General features: G+C 39.3%; 1 protein-coding gene and 1 long non-coding RNA gene across 5 annotated transcripts in view; one reads left to right on the top strand and one right to left on the bottom strand.

Annotated features, from left to right (window-relative positions):
• Window positions 1-11573, bottom strand: part of TMC3 (transmembrane channel like 3) — a 391592-nt gene extending 380019 nt beyond the window's left edge. Inside the window, exon 1 of the mRNA XM_084640600.1 lies at window positions 10950-11573. The gene's annotated coding sequence lies outside the window, so the exon portion shown is untranslated. The remainder of the gene's footprint in view (window positions 1-10949) is intronic.
• Window positions 11574-12139: 566 nt separating this feature from the next.
• On the top strand, window positions 12140-24180 carry LOC311527037. 4 transcript variants are annotated; one of them, XR_014713227.1, is made up of 7 exons: window positions 12140-12497; window positions 14679-14740; window positions 15131-15220; window positions 15475-15534; window positions 16183-16257; window positions 16996-17135; window positions 20534-24180. It is a non-coding gene; the product is annotated as an uncharacterized lncRNA (long non-coding RNA). The 4 variants fall into 4 exon arrangements; XR_014713225.1 differs by lacking the exon at window positions 15475-15534; XR_014713226.1 differs by lacking the exon at window positions 15475-15534 and having other exon boundaries at window positions 16949-17135.
• The last annotated feature ends 1083 nt before the right edge of the window (window positions 24181-25263 follow it).

The raw sequence follows: 25263 nt of genomic DNA, 5'->3' as shown, positions 1-25263 counted from the left end.
CCGACTCAGACTCCGACTCCTCAGAGCGGTGGACATTGTCCCAGGCGTCTCTGCTTGTGCCTTTCTGGATCCCCCCCATTTCACCCATCCCTCTCTCTTTGTGTGTGTCCTGTAAACTGTTCATTCCTGGGCTCTGTGGCCCCTCCTTTAGCTAAGAAGAGGGCCTTCCATTGCTCTACTGGGCTCTTCCCACCAATCCCAGTCATCAAATAAGCTGAAACCTCCCTTTCCTTGAAACTAGTTTTATAACTTTATAACTTTCATGCATAAATTAATTTTTAAAAGTCAGCCTAACACCACAATAGAATTTTTTCTATCAGGCTGACCTGGCTAAGGTTCAGCTTATTCATTCTGTGCCTTGAATACCATAGAGTCTGATTTAGATCATGCCTACTAAACTTGATCTTCCAGTCTGGAGAAAAAAAAAAACAAAAACAAAAAAACTACTGTCTAATCCAATTTTAGGCTTGAGAATGATGGTCCGAAACAAAAACAAAAAAACCCAGTTCTCCTGCTACTTTCATTCTAGGGAGTGCCGTGTGTTCGACAGAAACTAGAAAAAAAAATTCAGGATCTTTCATTTGGTTCAGACAATTTCAAGGTGAACATGTAACACCTGTCTTTAAAACTATAAACTACCTCTGTTTATTCAGCAATAATCAGTATGGAATGTCACATTTCTTCTAGTTGACGTTAAACTGGAAGAGGTGATGAATTAGCTTTGTGGGCTGCCATAAAGGAGTTACACCCAGGAGCACTGGTAAAAGACTGCTCTTATTTCCTGGCCTCTATCAGATGGCATGGCTGGAGGTTTACAAAAGGTTAAAACCAATCATATGGTGAGGTCCGTGTCCACCAGGTCTCGCAGCTAATATTACAGGGGCCACAACAATTATACCATAAGAGTCAGATGTAATGTAATAGTTCTATTAGTCAGGCAACTCATTTTACATGGCTGGGTGTTTTTAAAAGATTCCATGAGGATTCCAAATGTAACATCTTAATGAAAATGGAAACGATAGAAGTACCTCAAAGATTTATTTTTACTTTACACTCAGCACAGTAAGCACAAGTTAGAACAAGTCCATTCATTCATTGTTGCAGATGTTTTACACATCTTGTGCAAATGTGTGTATTAATATGGGATGTGGGTTTTGCTTTTGCTTTTGAAAAGTGTTAGGATAATTCTTCTCTGATTTGGGTATTTTAAATAGATACATATGACTTTCAAGTTCTGATCATGGTTATCACTCTGTCTTCAGCTGTGTCATACTCAAATTGAGTGGTGTCAGCCATTGAAAAGGTTGAGATACTGTACAGTTCACAATTATACATTTCCCTGCACACAGATCGTATAGGCACCCAGAGCCAGGGTTGCCAACTTTCTACTCGCACAAAACCAAACACCCTTGCCCCACCCCCTGCCCCACCCCTCCTCTGAGGCCCCAACTCCTGCTCACTCCATCCCTCCCGCCATCCCCCACTGGCTCATTTTCACTGGGCTGGCTGGCTCAGGGGTTGGAATGCGGGAGGGGGTGAGGGCTTCGTGATGGGGCCAGAAATGAGGAATTCATGGTATGGGAGGGGGCTCCAGGCTGAGGCAGTGGATTGGGATGCGAGGGGGGGGGTGAGGGCTCCGGCTGGGGGTATGGACTTTGGGGTAGGCCCGGGCATAAGGGGCTTTGGGTGCAGCGGGGGCTCTGGGCTAGGGGGTGGAGCTGAGAGGTTTGAAGTGTGGGAAGGGGCTCTGGGCTGAGGCAGGGGGTTGGGGTATGGGGTGGTGCGGGCTCTGGGGTGAGGCCAGGGATGAGGAATTTGGGGTGCAGGAGGGTGCTCTGGGCTGGGGCCGAGGGGTTCAGAGGGCAGGAAGGGGATCAGGGCTGGGTCAGTCAGTTGGAGCATGGAGGGGAGTGAGGGCTCCGCCTGGAGGTGCAGGTTCTGAGATGGGGCTGGAGTATAGGAGGGTGCTCTGGGCTGGGACTGAGGGGTTCGGAGGGTGGGAGGGGGAATCAGGATTGGGGCAGGGGGTTGGGGTACAGGAGCAGGTCAGGGATGCAGGCTCCAGGCGATGCTTACCTCAGGCAGCTCCTGGAAGCAATAGCATGTCCCCCCTCCAGCTCCTACAGGAGGTGCAGCCAGGAAGCTCTGCGCACTGCCCTGTCCACAGGTGCTTCCCCCAAAGCTCCCATTGGCTGCAGTTCCTGGCCAATAGGAGCTGCGGAGCTAGCATTTAGAGCGGGGGCAGCACACGGAGCCCCCTGGCTGCCCCTATGCGTCAGAGCCTCAGGGGGGACATGCTGCTGCTTCTGGGAGCTGTGTGGAGCCATGGTAGGCAGGGAGCCTGCCATAGCCTCACTGTGCCGCCAACCGGACTTTTAACAGCCCGGTCAGCAGTGCTGACTGGAACCACCAGGGTCCCTTTTTGACCGGCTATTCCAGTTGAAAACCAGACACATGGCAACCCTAGTGCCTAATTTACAGAAATACTCCTTAGTTATTTTATTATTTTTTTTAATAAACTACAACATGAATCCCTGTACTCAGATTAGCTAATAACGGCTTTCATTCAGATTACGTATATTTGTATTAGCTTTGTATGGTTATTTCAGAATCAATTTGCAAATATCCATACTCTGACTCCTGAACAAAGAATTTTCAGGTTGCTCAAAGCCATTCAAAAAATGTAATCTCAGCATCTTCCTCCCTTCAGGCCAAGCAGGAAAATACACCAAAACACAAAGGACTGGGACTTTGAAACAGATAAAAGGAAAATTGTGAAGAACAAAAAATAATCCAACATTGAAACCCTTGTACTCATTTTCCTCCATCCCACACATTGCTTCTCCCCTGTTTCCTCCTGTCCTTCTCTTTACCTCCCTTCAAGTCATCAAGGCTTTTGTCTGTAGAAGAAAATATGTTATACCTGTTTTATAATATGCCCTCTATGGCCCACAAAATACTTCCAAAGTATCCGTTCTGTTTATTACCGCATTCTCCCAAGAGCCTTCTTTACACACTGCACTGTGCTCTGCTGACTTTTCTGAAACTCCCAATACCTGTCCTCAGGCTCAAGTGTCCTAACTAAAGCCGATTTACTGATGTGCTGCTTTTTTCAGAGCAACAATAGTTATACATTTCAGATTGCCCTAATCCCTTGGAATTGCTTAGACTAAACAGAGCAAAAACTCAGGCCAAATATTTTACACTAGTGTGCCTACCCTTAAATTCACATTTAGGCATCTGAGTGAGTGGCCTATTTGTCAGAGGTGCTGCACACCTGCAGTCTCTGTTTACTTTTGGGGGGAGGTATTTTGCATGCTCAGCAACTTTGAAAACAGAACCTTCTATTTAGGGTACAAATAGGGATTTAAGCTCCTACTTTTAGAGATTCACGGTTGAAAAATTTGGCCTTAGCTCTTAAGGCTTGGCTACACAGTTTAAGTACTACTTAACTCCATTGCTTTGAAACCAATGTTGTTAAAAGCTATGCAATTCCCTAGCATGGACACCGTTACATCAGTACAGAAGTGCTTATACCTACAGACCTTATTCTCATACATTTACATTGTAGCGGTTTAACCGCTCCCTCACTAGGGGTTGTACAGCTTTAACATTGGTACAATAATCATGCCTCTAACTGAAATAGTTAAACTGGTACAAAAAGCCTGCGTAGAACAGTCCTGAATGTAGAAGAGCTCAACATACAGGTAAACCCTTTGTTAGCCAAATAAAGGCTCCAAATCCTCAAAGAAGCTCCATGAGGGGAGACACCTGCACCCACACAGGAGTTCCATGCACAGGTCAAGGCCTAAACACTTTCTCCTCTCACCATTGTAACTATGGGAGCTAAGCTATCAGTCACCATAAAGTGAAGTTCAGGACTATTTTATTTGATGGGCATGTTAGTTCAGCTGTCAGCTGACTAGAAGCCCTCCTCTAAGGGCATGACATCACCATTTTTCCTGTTATGTAGCACCGTAACCGTATAATAAAAAAAGTCTGGCACATGAAAGCACAAGCAGGCTGGTAGTTTGGGAAGTTTGCCATAATCTCACTTTAGAAATGAATAGTGCAACGTATTCCATCCACTTTAATCACATTAGAGCACCATAATAAGCACTGTCACAAAAAACTGCCCAGAACTGCAAAAAATGTCCATCGTGAAGTATCAGAACCAGACAGACAGCCTGACATCAACATGTATCACAATGGCACGATGAATATGGTTTTTTTCCTGAACCTGATTTAATGAAAGCGGACTGTAGTTTGAAGTATTTTTGGATCAATATTTCAGGCATTTTCCAGGAGAAGCTCCACCTAGATTTTGGGTTTCACAATCTCCACACAAAATCAGCTTCCTTCTCTTCAGCCCACACCTCCAATCTGAGTGAGAATTAGTTATAATATATTGCCAGTGCCTACCTACAAGCCCCAGCGCTGCATTTGAGTCCCCTGTGCACCTGCATTTCCACAGCTAGAAGGTGAATGTGTGTGTACACAGAATGGAATGTGTCCGTTCTCCTTACAATGCTTGCAGGTCTAATGATTAATTCCCATGAATTCTGATGGAAGTGATTGTATTTGTGCAGCTTACCTTCAGTTCAGCAGGAGGGCAGACATGAAAGTGTGCATTGAAATATGACAGAGTTCTTATATGTTACTAAAGCGTTTGTAATGTCAGAACAGAAAATACAAAGGTGTGCTATCAAAGATTTTGTTGCATGAATTGCAGCTAACATCACTTTTTTCAGGGATAATGGAACATTTCTTTCTGCTTACTGTACATTCAATTTCCACATGATAAAACAGCTTTTGGACTATACTACATTTATGTGCTGCTACGAATAGGACCAGATCTTCACATTCTCTCTTTGCTTTATATTATATATATAATATATAGATATACACACACACACACGCGCAAACCAAACCTCATACATTGTGTCTGGAAACCCTGAATAAACTGGACTCTTGATTCTAATCATTTTAAACTCTAGGTCCGCTGATCTCGGAAATCAATTAAAAAGTTATAGTTCTACTCATGTCATCTACGGTACTAAATGTTCAGAAGACAGACAGCACTCAAATCAAACATTACCTATAAGAGGACAGAAAATACATGTTTCAAATTAGTACTAAAAAGGTACAAAAAGAAAATCAATTCGTACTCTGAGGTCTCAAAATAAAGATAAAAAGTAACTTCTCAATCCTCTAGTCTACTTTTATGCCTAGATATATAGCCCAGACTGATGCTGAAGCATAGCATAGCTCTTCTGAGCTTTAAGTATTTCTTGGGGGCAGTATGTTCCTATCTGCAGTTTGGCACTATATAAAAACCACACATTAAAACACTTCCCATATTAAACACAGAAGAGGATACTTATTTAACGTTGGGCATTGGCTGTAATTCTCATTCATGGATGTGACATTTTTATTTGCTAGAACAGAGGCTAAATTTTATTTTTAACATAAATTTTCTACCTAGTCAGAATGAGTTAAACACTCTCTCTCAACTAAGCAAAATTTTGATGCTTACCTGAACCCTTATACAAACTACATGAATCATAAGATCTGGGCTGGAAGTATCAAAAGATCACGCTTTCTTGCAAGATTTCTAGCACATCCTGCTTCTATTAAAGCTGGAAATATCAGGAGGGGAAAAAAGTTATTCTCTTGGGAGTTTGGCATGTCAGCTCTCAGTCATTTCTGAAATTAAAAGTGCAGAATAACGCACCAATGGAAAGTGATGACATTTTGGAATGTCAAAAAAATTCTGGGGCAAATTCTCTACTGAAGTCAATTCCAATGACTTCAATTGAGTTAGGCCAACAGGGAATTTGGAACTTGGTTCAATTTTGGGTAAGAAGATAGGTGGAGAAACCAATTTATATTAAACAAGAACCAACACACGAGAGAGAGACTATATTTTTCTTCATCCACATGCACATCTTCTTGATGGGAGTTCCATCATGGAACAAAGGCCATATACAGCCCCTTATAGTAGGGCTCATTATTTAGACACTGTTACCAAACTAGTAAAGCAATGAACTGCAAGTTCTAGACTTTCTAGATGATTGTAGCTACTCATATGGCTAGAGCTGAGAAAAAATACCAGTTGAAGCAATGAAAAAATAAATTCACAGGTTTATGAAAAAAGCAGAAAATGTTCTTTTTTCCATCTTGAATTTTGCATGACTAAAGGTTGTCATTTTTGCAGAAGGAAAACAAATGCTCCATGAAAAGCTGCTTTTTCCTGTGAAAGTGCCAAATTTTCTTAATATGCCAATTTAACAAAAACAAAAAACTATTTTTCCTAGAGGGCACAATTCCTTCATTTTGTCATGAAATCAGTGTCTTTTAGGGTAATGGCAGACTGTCTCTCTAAGGATAATTTTCCTTAGACCCTACCTGGAAAAATGTTAATGCTAAAAATAAATAAATATATATTATACACGTACACACACACACTTTCACTGAACAATGACAACATGAAAACTGGTAGCTTTGCACAGCTCTGTATCCATTACTTTGTGCAATTTATATTGTTTACTAAATTTAAAATATCAGTCCATCTAAAATGTAAACCATTCTGAACGCTGCATTGCATCAGTCAGGCTTTGAATGATGTTTGCCATGAATACTGAAAGCTTTCATGTTGTGGACACTAATGTAATGAAACAAAAATCTCCAGAAGAAAATGGAATTATATAGCCTTAAGCATTATAATATGTGGAGTCTGCATGCTGCTCCTTGTTAAACAAGCATCATGCCCCCTTTCTGTCTGCTAGAGCTCCCACTTCCAGCAACAGTTCAGCAGTACCTCCCTAAATGATACACAAAGGAAAATAAGGATTTCAATGAAGCCATACACAATTAAACTGGCAAATATTTCACATGCTATTCTAGTGCCTGCAGGAGACCAAGCTTCCTACAGTGCTAACTTACCCTCCATAACCAAGGGAAATGAAGCAGTTTCAGTCTTCAGATGGCATACTTAAATATGGGTTCCAAAAACATTTCAAGCGTTTAAAAAAAAAAAAAGCCAAGTTAGAAAAAGAACCATTCAGCCTTGTAATAGATGTAATATCTATGGCCCATATTGTGCCATCAATTTTTCAACAGAACTCCTCATTGCTTTCCATAGAGATTTCTGCTTAAAAATTGATGAGACAATATGACCTATGAAAGTGTTACCTGTCTAAGGGCTCAGTTCTGCCCCTATTGATTTCAATGGCAAAACTCCCATTGATATCAAATAGCACAGGATTGCACCTTAGGGCCCCAAGTCAGCAAAGCTTTTAGGCATGTACTTAACTTCAAGCATGAGAATAAATAGGACTATTCATGATTGGAGTTAAACATGTGCTTAGGCACTTTGCTGGATAGGGCCTGAATTATTAAGCAGGGTTAATTTGCTGTGCCTTGATTCCAATTTAGCACTGCCACCCATGGGTTTATTGAAACAAAAAGGAGAGGGAATGAATCAATAAAGTGTTAATTTTGTCTTGTTTAACAAACCTTTCCCTAATGTTTAATACTTTGGATTAAAGATCTGTTATCTGTGTAAAAAAGTGTTAAGTGTATTTTTTCTATTTACCTTAATGGAAAATATTTGAGATTTAAAAGACATTTTCTGAAAACTACTAGGATTTGAACTCGCAACCTTTGAAAAATCCTGCAGAGGTTTGGCCTACTAAGCAAATACAAAGTCATACCTCTGTGGGAACGTGCAGGTGTCAAAGTGGCCACAAGAGGGCTCCATTTTCCCTGAATGCCATAAAACACATGAAAATTCCATCAAGAAAAAGTAGTTAATTAAAATAAACAAATAGTGCAGCCTCTGTAACAGGGTTGATCTTAAAAATACGCCTCTCCATTACACAAGGGTGAAGGAATTCAAAGAGAGTCTGTCATAGTTAATACACAGAACTACTTACTGTACATGAATTTCAAATCTTAAGTGCAGTGTCTTTTGCTTCTTTAACAAAAAAGAGAAACAAGAGAAGATGAAGCACCGTAATTTTCTTACAATTGTCCTATAAAAGTCTTCAAAAATAAAAGAGTCATTCACATTTTCTATGTGACCAGAGAGATTTGGTCTGTTCAGCACAAAGACTAATGTTGGTGAAGGCAAGTGGATTTTGCACAGTTATTAGAATACCTACTTGTATCACAGCCTGGAGCCCCTGTCAGGGTATGAGCCCCGTAGGAGGTCTACAGTGGAGTCATGAGTGAGCCTTCCAGCACAGGCAGGCAGACTCAGGCTAGTGGGGTTTGAGCTAACATGCTAAAAATAGCAGCATGGACATGAAAAATGTCAGCCCAAATGGTGAAACTTTCATAAAGTTTGAGTAACTAAAAAGGGCGTTCTCGTGGAAGTGGCTTGCAACCTTAAGTACAGATAACAAGCACAGTACTAATTTAAAACAGTGGCTCAGATGATTGAGCCCGCTGGTTTCTGCAAGGCTGGCATTGTTGGTAAGACTTCAGCTAAAGGGCAGGAGAACTTCAACCCCCATCACCTGTGGAATGCAGGGAAGGGTAGTGATCAATCCTGAATATTAGCTGACAGTTGTACGTATTAGATAGGTCTGTAAAGTGCTTTGAATATAAAAAAAGCCCATCATCATCAACAATGCAACCTAATCCTACCTACCAATACGAAGCTTCTCAGGAACCTCTGTTGTTCTACTGACCTATCATAATGCAGACCAGCTATAACCAGGTTCCTTGTAGATCACGTGCATAGCTTTTGTTTGAAGAGGTAAATTTATCACTTGAATATTTAGCTATACTATTTTCTTTATTCCATAAGGAAATCTCTTTAGTTATTTTCAAACAACTGATCTGTGCAGACAGATTGCTGAATTAATCTACTATTCATTCAGATCAGTAAAACAGTGTAATTCCTAATCCTTAGTAGCTGAACAATTCACTGGTACAATGTGGGAAAAACAAGCAGTGGCAGTGATTTTAATAAGCAAACAATTAACATATTCCTTCAACTTTATAACATTTTGTATACAAATATTGTAAACCCCAAAATGTTCCAAGGAGATGAGCAGATATTGTGGTTTAAAAAGAGACTTTTCAACCCCACTATTTAGAGGGCTCTGTTTTCCATAAAAGCCAAAAGCAGGGGGGAGAGAGAGAGAGCGCGCGCGACACCCCTTTTACTCCTCCATTGTTGTTCAGACAACAGCACCGCAGCAATGGAGTCCTCAGACTTCAATTAACTCTTGATAAAGGAGCTTTCACTTGAAGGGGTGAGTGGCGCAGGACATAACATGTCTCTGCACATGCAGAGACAATGTAAAGGAGCGGTCAAAATCCATTGTGTAGAAAATGAATGCATGTTCTCCCCTCATCAAAAAGGGAGAGGGTATCGTCTTCAGCTTCCATGCTTCTCCTAACTGGGTTTCCAAGAGAACACGGGCATAAGAGGCTAGATAAATGCATAAACCCAGCTCAGAAACAAAAAAGTCTCAGTCTACAGACAAATACAGTAACAGAAATATTAACAGATGGTATATGTCCTTACTTAATATTCTGAGGGACTGATGAAGTTCTCATACTTGTAAGGTCTGTATTCACTCCATATTCTGCTGAGAAATCAGGCTGCATTCTGAAGCCCGGGAAAGCTTCTACCAAAACATTTAGTCTCTTCTTAATCCTTGTTTTATTAGAGTCCATAAGATTAAATGCTAAAATCCTGGATAAGTATATCTTTAAGGACATTTTGATACTTAGTTATTTGTTAGCCCTTTATATCTATTTATCTCCATCTAAACTTGTTCTATTCATAAAGCATCTGGGGAAGATATATACGAATTAATGGTTCTGTGAAAATCCAGCCTACTTAATGAACTTACCAGAAAGCTCCTGTGAAACCCTAAAGTCTTCAATAGTCAAAAACACAGGGCAAAATTTATACTTGTCTCCTTTGACCATATACAACTTAGTATATTTGCTAGGTCTATCTACAGTGTTACACACCACATGTGATAGCAAGTACAGTAGATGGCTTTTTAGTATGGTTTAGCATTTTCTACAGCATGGAAAACTCCCCCCGAAAAACTTGTAGCAGCAAATATTGTTGTCTCGATACAGCACTACAGCCTCTGTAAAAACAACAATGAAGAGAGAACACTGGACAGTCCGGTACAGAAAGATTAATTCCATATTATTTTATTTATATATTGGAGAAGTAGTGTCCACCTTTCTCCCCTCAAAGCCCAGACTGTCTAAAAGCAGAGGTACTTTTTGACCCCAGAATGGGATGGTGGTTTGGAATAACTGTACTGAGTTACACCGATGTAAGAATACAGTGAGACCTAAATCAGGTCTTTCATGCTAAAATAACATCTCAGGATGGCCACAATAAAAAATGACTCATTGAACCTTCCCCCACAAAAAACTGATCGAGCTCAAACACTCAGTGACATCCTACCTTCTCACCCCTCCTCACTACAGTTTCCCTTTCTCCAGTTTAACTATTTTATTTATTCAGCCCTCAGAATAACATACATGAAAAGCAAAATAAATCAGCAACACCACCACCCCAATCCTCCCTCATTAAAAAAAAAAGAGAAAGGCATGCATTTTATGAAAGAATAGGAAACAGAAGTAGGAATGCATTAGGACACTGAGAATGTCTAAAAAGAGGCACCACAATTAAATACACTACATCTATACAGCCCTTCTTTTGATTAAAGCTTTAAATCAAGACCCTCTTATCTTGTCTTCCTCTGGAGAAAATTGCCTACAAGTATCCAGAGCCACCTTCATTCTTCCATCACAAGGACAGAATATTACCACCAGTGTCTCATAACACAAACCCTAACAGCAGACACCCTAGGATTTCATTTTGCATCTACCCAGAGATTTCTCAGACGAACCGTGAGGCAAATGGATTTGAGGATGTTTTAAATTACGACTCTCCAAGATACCTTCAAGAAATTCTTCAGCCAATGAACTTTGTGACAATCCCACAAGATGTGCCAGAGATTCCTTGTTGAAGTCTCATTGATGCTGCCTTTTCTAAAGGCGCTTCACCCTGTTGTTTCACTCACATTTGAGTTGAGGGAACATTTGAGCAAAATGGCAGTTTCCTTTAATTCCATTTCTGTGAGGGTAGGAAGGTCAGTGCAGTGCTGGCCTAAAGTATACTGACTGATTAAGTTTTCAAATATCAGAAAGTCTCAGAGTGAAATGATTCTGACTGGCAAAAGCTTGAATCTTCTGCTAAACCTGGTGGGTCTTGTTTCAGAATTCAGGAGGAGCTGTTCACTGGAACATTAGCGGTTTGGTTGTTTTGCTGTTTAGAGTAAATTACTTTCTTGCAGTCCCACACCACCACTGTTCAGTGTAGTTCTCTGTATGTAAAAGAACAATATGATCTCACTCCACACAGAAAGAGAACGTGCATTTCAATAAAAACTTGTGTGATCTCTTTATGTAAATCCATCAGTGTCTTAAAGACTAAACACCCTCTATGCCAGAAAGCAAGCAAACACAAACTACAGCTTTAAAGGTACTGTGAGCTGCAGAGAGAAAGAAATGTAGAGAGGAGATGGAGAAAATAAAGCAGATCCAAAGGTGTAATTAGACACAAATACTGTCTAGCTTGGCAAACTGAACATTTCTATGATGTTCTAATATGCACCTCTACTGCTGAAAAAAAAAGTACAGTCTGTGTAGGAGGCAGTCAGTTCCAGTTCTCTTACAACTTACAATGCTTGTTCAAGACGATATTGTAATGCCTGTTGGTTATAGAATTTCTGCATATAAATTTTGCCAGGGAGACAGACTAAACGTTTTTTTCCATCTCTCATTTCAGTGAAAAAGCTGAGTGATTAGAAAGTAATGGCTCTTTGCTTGTCCAGTCTGCATTTATACTCCTATTCCCTGTCAAACTAGCAGCATTGGTGCTAGCACTGTATGAAGACTCTCCATAATTCCAGCTTTATTTTGGAAACTCCCTCCCCTCCCTCTTGGTTAGATTGAAACTGTAATGTGAAAATCTGAAATAGGCTCTGGCTATGGGGAGTAAGGAGACACCCTAGTTAACGGAGGCAGCTAACCAAATGGCAAAAAAAAGATTGGTTTTGCATCATAGAACCATTGAGCCTACCAATGTTATTGGAGTTGCATCCGTGAGCAGGGCTCTGCTTTGAGTTCACAAGTGTTGCTAAGCAATGGAAAGAGAGGGAGGAGGAGGAGAGTGCAAGAGAGAGAGTCTGACACTAGGAGTACAAGAATAAATGGAAGATAATACTAATGCTCCTACATAGCCTCATTTAGAGTGAATGTTAAAAGTACAAAATATTTCCTGTCTACCTTGTAAACTACTTGCAGCCCGTGCAAAGACTGCTAAAATGTGGTTCTATGTCTAAATCAATGCACATCCTGCAAGTACAAAGTAGTGTTGCATCCTGGAGCACTGACAAAAGCAGTGAGGCACCAGAACTGTTCACATCTGCCTCTTGACTAAAAAGGTAAGGACAAGAGAAACTATTATAACAATCTCTCTACATAGTTTATGTGGATCTAGAAAACAGTCACTTTTAAGTAGCTTATTGTTTAACTTTTGCACTGTAAAGAGATCAGATGCTTGTCATAGCCACACTATATTTTTTTTAATTCTAATGTTATACCGGTAGTTACAATGTTTTTGATTATAGCAGACAAGGTAGATAAATGTGGTACCTTTAATTGGCTTAACAATGTTTCATCTGTCTGCTTTTCATCAACATAATTTTTTGTTCTGGTGTTATTAGAATCACCACCTGCCATGAATGTACTTACACATTTTTATGGCTATAAACAAATACATTGCTTTTATGGTTTAATTTCAAGGCTTACACAAAATGTTTGTTGCCTTGTTCTGTCAGACATCTCAGTAAACACTAGCGTGCATATTTGCAAAGCATGCATTGCTAGGACTGTAAATTGAATTTCATGTTTCATTTTTTACACAGAGTTTGGATTTTTTTTTTCCAATAATCAAATTCTCTGCAGTGCTTATCTTTTTATTACTCTGAATTATAAACCATATGTTGGGACATTTGGAGCCTTCCAGGTCATTTAATAGGCATTACTCTTTTACTGTGTAGCTATCTTTTTAACATTTGCTAATAGCTCATCTGGAAAGAGAATGACATTTGTGGCTAAGCAGCAGATGCGTTCATACACAGTATGAACTGCTAGCATTCCCTAGCCTGAAATCACATCTGCTGATGAACCAGATTTTCACATTTATAAATAGGTGAGATTTTGAAGGCCCTCCCTCTCGCCCCCCCCCCCATACAAGACTATATATAATCCCTTCTTTAGCATCTTAATACTGTTTTCTACCAGCATGACAGGCATTTCCCTGACAGATAAATGACATATGATAGTGGGTTAGTCTCATCTGTTTCTGTTTAAGATTTTGTCCTATATGCTTTATATTTTTTGTATTTTCAATCCTTATTTAAAAATAATGCTTAAAAAATAACCCACACATATTACAATGCCTCTCTGAGTCACATATTAAAGGGAACATACTACAAGCTAGTCACTGAAACATGACAAAATAAAATTATGAGAGCTAAAAGTTCCCCTAGCCTATTACATAAAGCAAGTCACCTGTTGTACTATATTTCTCAGCATCACACCACCAGGCACTTTCTTCTCGTGGCTGAACAGACACATGGTCAAAGCATCCAAGAAATTATGCCGGAGTACACCATCATGTGGAAATATAAAATAAGATGGAAAAAATGTCCATAAAAACCTCCCATAAAATAACCATTATCAATGTTGTATAACAAATCTCTTGAAATGGAAAGCAAATGTAGAATGTTTTGTCTAAAGATATATGTTATATATTGGTTTGCTTAACTGACCTATTTTTGCTTTTCTTTTGTATTAATAAAAAAAATTCTTTCCTATCAGCAGTAACAGCAGTTACTGCAGGAGGATAACTCCCTCCTGTTACTCCGCTGACAGCCAACAGAGCTAGACAGGAGGAGCAAATCAGAAGCCACTACATTTTAATCACAGAATTGAAAAACATGGTTTGCTGAAGCTTCCTCTCACCTAGAATGATTTACATGGGTTTAGAATGAACTGGCCTATTCTGGGATTATGTTACCCAGTAGAGATAATATGGGGGGAAAAAACCACTGTCATTTCTAGCTTGTTTGATAAGCTGTGTGTGTTTGAACAATTTCAAAGTGCTGTGGGGAAGCAATCACTACAATATATCTAAACGCACAGCAATTCACATAGTCTTGCATTCTGAATTTTAAGTTGTCTGCATACATTAAAATATTTTAATTAAATTTGGTTTAAATATTGCTATTTCTGTCTAATTGGATCAGATCTTAAATTTTTCCAAAGTCCATTGAAGTCAGTGGAAAGACCCGCACTAATGCCACTGGATGTTGGGTCAGAACTTTCTGCCAGTTTATAGTTACAATAGAATACCCCCTAAAACAGACAACAAATGAGATCTGAAAGGAGAGCAAATATCCCCCACCCCCAAAAAATTAACAATTTGAGCACACGTTGGTTTACAGACAGCAGCTTTGGGTATGTGGCACAACATCTGTTACAGAAACACAAGAAAGCAGACCTAAGGCAAGCTGGGCTACTGCCAACTAACTCAAGATTTTTCCCCCCCCTCTGACAAGGCTGTCAATAAATGGACAGATGGCATCCGATGTGCTGGCAGGATAGTTCAGTTAACAATCAAGTAAGTTAAATGATTTCAAATTCATTGTATGCCAGGCATTGTATTCTGTATTGTATCATATCATGCTGTTTCCTAAGAGAAATACAATCTGCTGTTCGGTAGATACTCTATTTTACAATAGGGGTAGCTAGAACAATTTTTCAGGGACTACTGGGTGAATACAGTCTGAATCTGGTAAGTTTACCAGACTGGCTCGTTCTTAATTTTAATTCCATGCCATTTGGAGTAGGGGAGTAGAAATGAATACTAAACTGTAGGTCAGTTGACAGTACGAGCAGCTCCGACATGTACCCTCAACCTCAAGAATATATTTAGACGTAAACAACACGTATGCACGATTATGGTAGCTGATCGTCCCTGTCCTCTACATTTGCATGCCTGTTTTTGCAGAACATTGATTGCCCCTGAAGATGTCCCCCTCATCCCATTCAGCTCATGCAAACAACCATTTGGGTGACCAGCAGCTCAGAGAGTACAAAGGTGGGTTGTGTCTGAAAAATAGGTGTACATCTGGTATATGCAGTTGTATAGATATAGCTGCATGTGCAAATATTGAGACCAGCTTGAGGCTAGCTGAAAATCTGGCCCAGGAGGCCCATGTACAAATACTAAACTTGAATATTGGCCAGCTTTAGGAGTTAAAAAATACATAGTGTACCCCTGGAATGCACCATAAATATGAAATATCAAACATTTAATTTAAATATGAGAATTCTTCTTCCTCCCAAACTTAGCTAACTCCCGACGACAAACCAAACTGCTGTGAAAACAGAGAAGCGGTTTTAGAAGATGAGGTGAGTTAGTGAGTCCCAGAGTTAACAGGCTCATGTTATATAAAGGTAGGGAATTCTTCTACTGCAGGAGAAGTGGAATTGATTGGCTCATGCTAGGGATCTAGATACTGGGCCAGATTTTCAAGTGTGCTCAGCACACACCAGTGGAGTCCAGAATTTCAAACACCTCAGTATGTGAGGTCTCAGTTGGCACAATAGGAGCAGTTGGAAGCTAAGCACTTTTTAAAATCCAGCCGTTAGGTGTTTCAATAGAAGCAGAGCTCTTTTGACACTCTGACCATTAGTATGAGTGCTGAACAATTGAAATGGCCCTGAGCTCTTCTGAAAATCTGGCCCATTGATGCCAACATATAAGAAATAACTTGCAACCCTATTGTGCTCAGTTTTATTTTCCAACATGGTTGTTACTTTGCACGTCCACAAAGCTGGCCCAGATGCCAAGACTCATTTAGTCCCTTTTAAATGGTCTATTTTTAAAGTATATGTAACAACTGATTGCATTTGTATAAGCCTACGCTTGCGGGGCCTGTGTCCACTCTAAAAAGCCATTGAAAATGGTGTACTTTTTTTGTACAAGTAACATCTATTTCTATTGTAACTGCAAGATTCGAGAAAAATAATATTTTCCTCTTTTTCCATTTTACTTAGCATTTGACAGCACATTGTGTGTAGTCAGCTTCACCCTCTCCTTTGTTATTTGTATGGGACTTCCACACAACAGAGGTGAGGAAGTTTTTGAAAAGTAAGTAGATGTCATAGCAAAGCCTCAGAAACTGGCGGGGGCAAGTTCAATATCTCCAATTATTTTTTACCCTAAATTTGATTGGTTTGTAAGTTATCAGTTTCCCTTTGAAATTAGAGACGGGTCAGGTGTGAAATATCTGCCTCACCTTCCCAAAAACTTTAGTAGTAAATAATTAGTATGGTAATTTACTAGAATCCACACAGTTAAGAATCAGATGTTTGGTTCCCAAACACAAGATTTTCCACTACTACACACAGTGACTACAGGATGTATTAATTTATCTAAAGTCATTTAGTAAGAGGCCCAGGAAAGAAAAAAATGCACGAGGCAGAGGAGGAAAAAAGAATAAAAGGAAAAGAAAATCATACTAGGTGAAATCTTGGCTCCCTTGAAGTCAGTCAATGGGAGTTTTGCCATTGTCTCAAGTCTAAGCCAGGATTTCACACCCCTGATTTCTTAACTTAGCTGTAAAGAGTAATATTGAGAACTGGGACTTGGCCTGTTTATCTTTAGGTATCTGAACATTCTCCTTGGGATCTTTGTCTTTTGGGAAGTATTCTAATAAGTGTTCAGCGTTCCATTATTATGCAAGACATTTCTGATGGGAAATCTACTAACTGATTATGTGTGTGTCTAGATTACTTGTTAATGTACATTGTCTGACACAAGGTCTTCAATTATATCATGAACTTACCACGGAGAACTTCCCCTTCCAGCTCACTACCAGAGCTCCACATCAAAAATATTTCATTAAGTGTTGGAACAAGAACCAGGGAGAGTTGACACTCTCCATATTGTGATAATCTGAAGAAACCTCTCAAATTCAGATGGCAATAATAATTCTGCCTATAATCAGGTAAATATATCAAATAAAACCTTTTTCTGTTCTCACTTGTAGTGGATGTTGTTCTTCAGGAGGTGTTAATAGACATCATCATAGTTACACTAGAATGACCAGCAGTAGCAGCAGGAGCTGGTAGCATGCTCCTCTAATTGAAATGTAAAAGGTGCATGGCAAGGACTTGTGAGAGTGAGTTTTGGAACGTTGGCTGAGGTCATTAACCAGCCTCTCTGGTGGCTCTCCTTCGTTCATTCTGTTTGAAAAGGAATGTTTCAATTATTCGGCTACGATTGTCAGAGTGGGGATATCAGGCTTCAGAGACACAACAAAGAACACGGATTACGTGAAAAATGGAAATGGCGAGGCTATCCGTGTCTTGGTGAAGTCAGCGAAGTAGCGGTTCATGACATAGTGAAATTAAATCCCTGCCTTGTGTACGTAGTGAATGCAGGCCAGATCCTCAGCTACTCTACATCAGTAGAGCAACTGGCCATAAAGGACAAGATTGTTATACTTGGCAGGCAACCCCTTGTTAAGCCCCCAAAAGGGACATGTCAAAAAAAGTGAAATGGATGCCAAACGTACATAGAGGAGGAGTGGTACACAACCTGTTACAGTCCAAGAATCAAAGATGGAGTCAAAAAATGAAAAAAAGACATGCAACAAATTAGTTACAAGGTCAGAGGGCAATCACGGGAACAGCTAATGTGTTACCTCAAACACAGAAGATTTGGCTCCCAGTTCTCATAGCATTAACGGTTCACCCATTTGTCTTCATCTTTTTAGCTCCTACTAATGATCAAAGATGCCGGAACAATTTTTATGGTGGGGGGTGCTGAGAGCCATTGAATCAAACTGTAAACCCTGCATATGATGGAAACCACTTCAAGCCAGGGGATGTGACAGCACCCCCCAGTTCCAGGCTAATGACTGGAACAAAGATAGACACTACAGCACAAACCACAAACAGATGTAAATATATGTAGTGTCAGAACTTCACCAATATAGCTGTGCTGAAAACCTCCAGTTAGGCTGCAGATAGACCCCAAAACTCCAGCCTCCCAGTCTTGTGCTTCAGCCACAGTTTATCCTTCCCTCTTACCAATGTTCAAATGTTATGTCTCTCCCAGTTTCTCCCTGTGATCACACTCTCACACACACACTATTTTGCTTTCTTAAAAATAAAAAATAAAAAGCTTTCCAGGCAGGTAAACATAAGATGTAGTATGTCAGTCCAACAGAGTTAGTAACTAAAGAATAAAATACTAATAACAATTAGTAAATAAAAAATGAAAATGCCTCTTTCTATTACCATTAGCCATTCTTGGCTATAGAGGAGTTCTAATTGTGAATACTTTCACTTTTTAAAAAATAAATAGTAAATATTTTATATTAATATAGGTTTTGATAATGTATAAACACATGCCCGTATCTCTTTGACCATTGCAATACTCTAACAACCAGCTAATCTTATATAGTTTGCCGCTTTGGGGAAAGAAGGCAAGGTTTGCTAATTAAAAAATACATCTTACTGGGAAAAAAAGAAAAGATAACTCAAAAAAGTGTGCAGGCAGTAAAACCCATGCTTTTCTGTGGTCATCTGACCTACTGTTCCAGACTAATACCTCCTTTACCACATACAGTACAGGACAATATGAAAAAGTATTTAGCAAACAACGAAAGTACACTTTTTTTGGCTATAGTTCTAATTATGTATGTGTAGTTTTATGTAATAACTGCATATGGCGTTGAGATTTTAAATAAGCTCAACTACATAATTAAACACATCAATATGTGCTTGATTTAATTTTGAGCTACACCTTTTTTCATATTTTTAAATGAACTTTTTGTGCATAACCTTCTGTATGATCATAGAATAAAAATGCCATTGTAATGCAAGATGGTAGGACTAAGTTTGTGATATTAATCATAATCGGAATTTTCACATTTCTGTGTCATTAAGAACTCAACAGTAATATTGCACTAACAGGATACTTTGCATACATCTGCCATTTTATACGCACACGTGTATAAATATACATTTGTATCTATCTACGTATAACGACATACAAAGCAAAAAGAAAGTTGGAGTTGACATAGCTTGAACTTCTGTTGCATGCGTGTGTGATTAAACTTAATCTGTACCTGTCTAGACAGGTAAGGTGGTGTCCTATTCAACAGTATTAATAGCAAGGAGGAGATGTGTTTCTTGTGAATGATGTCATGTTTAGTAATACACATTAATTAACTGATGTCAGTATTGACTAGGCAGTGTCCTGGTTCTTAGGCTCTGGTTGTACACTAATTACTTATCTCTTACATTAAGGTAGTGGTAAATTGCCTGAGGATTTAAGAATCTCTGTAGAGAAGGATGATGTAGTTTAATTTAATAAAATATTGCACAATATACAAGCCTCTTCTCTATTTTCATCTCCTGAAAACCAGTTAACTATACATTGTGGAACAGTAGACCATGAATAGATTATATTTTGTGATACCACCTGTAACACAGAAGAACAGAACAATTATTCTAAAGGCCTGAATAGCAGCTACCTGTTCTCAAGCATATTGCCTGAAGGAAATGCCTCCATGTCTCTGATTTGACACCAAAAGAGCTTTGCATTAAACATGCAAAATTCAAAAGGGTCTTAGCTTTGAGTGTCCTTTGATCTATGGTAAGAAAAAAGAAGCGTAAACCAAGACCAGGTCTATCATCTACAGATCAAAGTACAGCCTCGATTCTTCTTCCAACAGCAATTAAAGATTAGGAGTTATATTTTTGGTGAGAACTATTTTGACATTTGCAGATCTTTCACAAACTAAAATCATATAGTGCAGTGGTTAGGCAGCATGAGAGATATACAAAAAACAATTATGGTGGCAGAAAAGCTTTCTCTATGGAGACAATCTGATTTATGTTACTTGTAACCAGTTGATGTAAGTGTTTCCCTACCTGGGTATAAAATGATGGTTATAGTTGAAGTATGGACAGGCCCCACTGAGGGAAAAAAAGAAAAAAAAGGAAAGACCTGAGTTTGTTGTATCCGAAACCTCAGGATGCTGGGGAGCAAAGAGTTGTTCTGTTATTCAGTAAACAGTGGGGAGTGGTTCCTGGCAAAGTCTTAAACATCAATGGAGTCCCTATTTATGTTGATTTCTTGTGTGAAATCCTCTCCCGGACTGGACAGGCATAGACTGACATAGGTGGAACACTGATTGCAACACTCTTGGATTGCAGACAGCGTATTCTTAAATCTGGCCCAGAAGTGAGTTATCTGAAAGCAAGATCATAGATATTTGTTCTGACCTGAATCTGCTGCTTAAGACCAGGAGGAGAGTGTTAACTTGTTTAAAAAGAATTTTCAAGAAGTTAAGTTATTTTTTCCCTTCACTTCCTCCCCACCAAACTGCAGGTCATCTATGCAGAAACCCGTACATTTTCTGGAACAACAACTATGCACAGCAGCTACTAGGGGAAAGGCCTGGATTCACTCCCGTAAGTGCATATGAGAGCAAGCTGCAGCACTTTGTACCCTGAGAGCAGCTCTGATCCAAGGGTGATTCATCAGAGGGGAGAACAGGTGACAGTACCACACAGTCCCCGCCTACAGACTATGTAATCTTTTGGACAGCTTTAAATTCCAGCCAGAGCTCCCTGGGAGCCACCTGGCAGAAACTGCCTGGTAGAGATGCTGCATAAAGACTTCTGAGGCTTCTCTGGTCCTAACTGGCTGAAATGGCAATGGGGGAGGGATTGCATGCAGCTTGTACAGCTGTGCTTCACTGCTAGTGGAACTTCCACTGGGGTGTCTCAGCCTAGGTTCTGCCAATAAAACTTCAGCACTGAATCAGGCACTGCATGTAGGAGCTTGAATGACAATTTTGGTGTTGATAACTTCAACGTGCTTCCTGCTAAACTCTGGAATCATGTTGTAATGGAGCTGGAAGATTAATATTCTATGCAAAGACTGATTCTGGACTAAAATAGGGTCTTAACATATTTCCCTTTTTTGTACTTAATGTACAACTCTTTCTACAGTCATAATGGATGCATGGGCCTATGCTAGTAGGGACCTCGGATGCATGTTAAAGCTTAATCCTAGCTAGTTGTTTCTCACATTTCACATTAACAAGCATGACTCTAGTTGTACTTAGAGTGTTGTAAGAGGAGACACTGGCATTATTATATACTATAATATAATAATCATATGTTTCTTCTCCCAAAGTAAATAGGGGACAGACTTGTCTTGTTGTAAGTCAGGTTGACAATCATCATTTTAACTGTACTGTAAACTCTGGGTTACTGAGAATATGTATTCTTAAAGTATTGAAAAAGAAAAGTAGAATTCAATAGTCAGAATGTATGTTCACTTGTTAGGGTCTGTCTATTTTTGATACCACTGTACTGGTATATGTTAAAAATGCCAATTAATTAAAAAATCCTAAGTCTGCTGTAAAAGCATGAGGATTTTTTTAAACTTTGAAGACGCAAGTCGAATGACCTCATTAGCCCTCCCTGGAAATATAAGACAATGACAAAAAACTAAACACTGATGCTCATCTAGATTGCAACACTTCTCATTTGACGGTGTGTTACCGTTTTCTCATTTTACATGAGACCTATCCAGCCCAATGCTACAGGCAAGTAATCTCATTAGCATCACTATTTGTCATTAGTAAAAACAGGTCACATCTGGAAGAGTCGATACACAGAATACATATAACCTATGTCCTTCCATAACAGACACTATTTTCATGTCGCCTTGGTGCGCTCATGGTGACTTCTGCAGAGCATGTAACACCAGTACTCTAAGTAAAGACTATGCATTAGACCTTTGAGGCATTTAAAAATATTTATCCCAGTTTTAGCATTTTCTTGACTTTGCAGTGGTTCTACATTGTGCAAAGTAGACAAATGCAAGCACCATTCCTTTGTTCAAGAGCTTCTCTCCCCAAAGACTAGCCTCAGGATACTGAATTGAAAAACTATCACCAAAAGAGGGTGTTTCAACCAGTTAGTCTAGAAAGCTGAAGGATAGTGTATGGAGGCAGTGGGAGCATGTCCATGGACAGTTTGTGGGCACAGTATATAATGTAAGTGTGTATGTGTTATGTATACTAGGCCCAAAAGGAGCAGCTGAGATTTGCAACAACAACAACAAAAAAATTCATCCCAGCTCCACTGAACTGTCGTGAATCTGAGCTGCTAACTGTAGGTTCGGCTAAAACCCAGTCTCAGCCTGGCTTTAGATGGGTGCTTGACTGAGCCAAATATTTTGCACTGCCCTAAGGAGCAAATACATAAAACACATATGGGGCATGATATGTCACCTTTTACCTATAAATAGGTACGTGATAATGATCATAAAAAGGTAAAAAGAAATCGATAAGAGCCATTAATTCATTCAAAATAAGACTATGTTAAGGCTCATACGATTACTATCCAACTGTGGGAGAAAAAAAAAGTGAAAATTTTCCAGTACAGTTCTCTCCAATTCCAAACAAAAACCAAATAAAACTAGGAAAGAAATGAAACGTACTTAGTCTTTTTTCCATATATTTGCATGTACAGATGAAAATTTTAGGGCTTAAGCTGATTTACCCTCATGTAAGTGAGAAGTAAATCCACTGAAGCCAGTGGAGTTATACCAGTGTAAACACAGATATGAAATCAGCTAATTGGTCACATTAAAAAGAGGTGAATGTGACACATTAATGGATTTCACCATAGTGTACTTCATATTCTGTCCTCTACATGAATGGTTACCAACTAAGCTTTACCATGCAGCAGGCAGATCTCAATTAAACCAGCACTAGCTTCATTGGAAAGAAAGGAGATACGACTAGCAATAGCTCTCACCCAGGATTTTCAAAAGGTGACGAGTGATTTTGGAAGCCTCAATCTTGGGGTCTTCACCTTATGACATTTTAAAGGGTCCTGAATTTTGGAAATCAGATCCCTTGAAGGCATCTCAAGTTGGGATCCCAAAAATCACTAGCCACTCTAAATTCTGATTCTAGTTTTCAGAGATTCCAGAAGAGGAGAAATGTTTCTCAAAGAAAAAATGAGCCAGTAGAAGATGGATACTTCTCATTTAAGACTTTCCATGTGAAAGTTGCTTACACAATAGGGGTCTTGTAATAATATTGCCTTCTAGTTCTTATAGATCTTATGCTAAATAAATAGATCACAATATGCTGTTATTTGTGGGTAAGATCTTGCACACTTTACTTGTGCAATACTCCCTAGAATAGTTTTGTAAAGCTAAGGGCTCTGTGCATGTGTGTCCATGTGTATTTATAGGATTTAGTTGCAGGCAATATAGGCAGCTCTGTATTGGTACAAAATCTAAGGGGAGAGAGGTGTTTTGGAGAAAAGCTTCCCCTGACAAAGTTCTTTTAATGCAAAATTAAAACATCAAGTAGAGTCTTGCTCCTGTTAGTGAACTCTGCATCTCTTCCTATGAGCTCTAAGATCCTTTAATCTTCTGCTTCCGCTGCCGTTGCTCCTACTTCAAAGCGCTGCTGCAGGCAGTGGAAAGGATTCTGGCACTCATTTGGGAAAAGTCTGGGACATTAAATCACCTTGGGCATCCATCTATGTACGGACAGCCCTGTATGTTCACTTCAACCACCTGGGAAAATGCAGCCACTTCTAGAGCAGAATGCGGTGCATCTTTACGCAGGACTGCATAACTGTTCAGGACCAGCAGTGAAATGTGTATCCATTTGTTGTCTTTCAAAATGTGTAAACCGTGTTTCTACAAAGATCCACTTGGAAAAGAATCTAAAGAAAATAGCAAAATATGCAAGCATGATAGCTGGGTGCATGTCTGAATGTCATACTCCTGTGGATTTGGAGAGCCAACAAGTCTGACATTGTACAGGGTTCCATCAACGTGTACAGCTTTTTTGCAAGTCTGGTTGTATTGGAATGTAGCGGAGGACCTGGGAACTGTGCACAACAGAAAAAAAGCTGGAGGAGAGAGAAGGGAGAGTCTGGAGACAGAGAGATGGTTCAGGAAGCCTAAATAAAGAGGATAGCATTTTTTAACCAGCATCTCAAATGCCTCATCCAATTTGCTTTTTTGGGGAAAAAAATCTATTCTAGCATAAGATCCCATGTAAAATTTCAGCTGAAATTGTTTAGTTTGGTCAAAACTGGGAAGGGTATTGAATTGGCTTTATAAAGACTGCAAATGAAAGCAAAACTTCCTATTGACTTCAGCGAAAGTGATCAGACTCAATTAAAATCTAATCTCACTCTTCTATCAAGTCCTGTATAATAAATCAGGAAATTCACAAAGCCTTTATATCAATTTTTTATATTCGCTCCTATGATGAAGAAAGGCCTAGCTCCTTGGATGGTGTCCACTTACAGTATTTTGGTTTGGTTTTTTAAAGTATGAAGCCACTTGTTTGACTCCCAAAATTATGCATGCTTTACTGTATCTTGCGGAAATAATTTGTGAATGAAGCTTCAAGAGTTTATGTTAATCTTATCATCCTATATTTTAAGGACGATGTTAGGAACATTGTACAATTAAGCCTCCTAAGAATTAGACATTTTATGTATTCAAGAATTACAATCACTAGAGTATTAAAAATAGCTAAACTGCTCCTAAAAAGCATTACGTAAAATTCAAATATACCATGGTTGTTCTACATCAGGATGTGCTTAGATTGTAAATGCACATGGTGCTTGGGGCTGAAACAAGACATGAATACTTCTGAACTGGGTAGAAGTTTTGTCCTGGATTCACTTTTAAACTAAACCATTCCACCCACCTCTACATCTAACTGTACCAGGAGAGGCTGGATCAATTGCAGGCATGCGTTATATGGATCTACAAAATATACTTTTGAATAATGCTCAGTTTTGAAAGTTTTGCCATGTTAACACAAACTTAATCTCCTTGTCTCCTCTCTCCCCACTACCAACCTTACAGGTCCACACTCAGATTTCACTATATAGTGTGGACCATTTCCATTTCACCAAAATGGAAAGTAAAGTGCTATTTCTAAGCTCTGGTCCATACAGAGATATGGAGTTTCCTAACCACGATTTGTATCAAGTATTCTGGAAAATCTGCAGTTACCCCATAGTGCAGGGGACAAAATCCTGGGAAGATGCACACAGAGA

Source organism: Lepidochelys olivacea (genome assembly GCF_965140295.1).
Source record: "Lepidochelys olivacea isolate rLepOli2 genome assembly, chromosome: 10".
Lineage (NCBI taxonomy): Eukaryota > Metazoa > Chordata > Testudines > Cheloniidae > Lepidochelys > Lepidochelys olivacea.
Note: the sequence above shows the minus strand (reverse complement) of the source record. Positions and strands in the feature narration are given on the sequence as shown.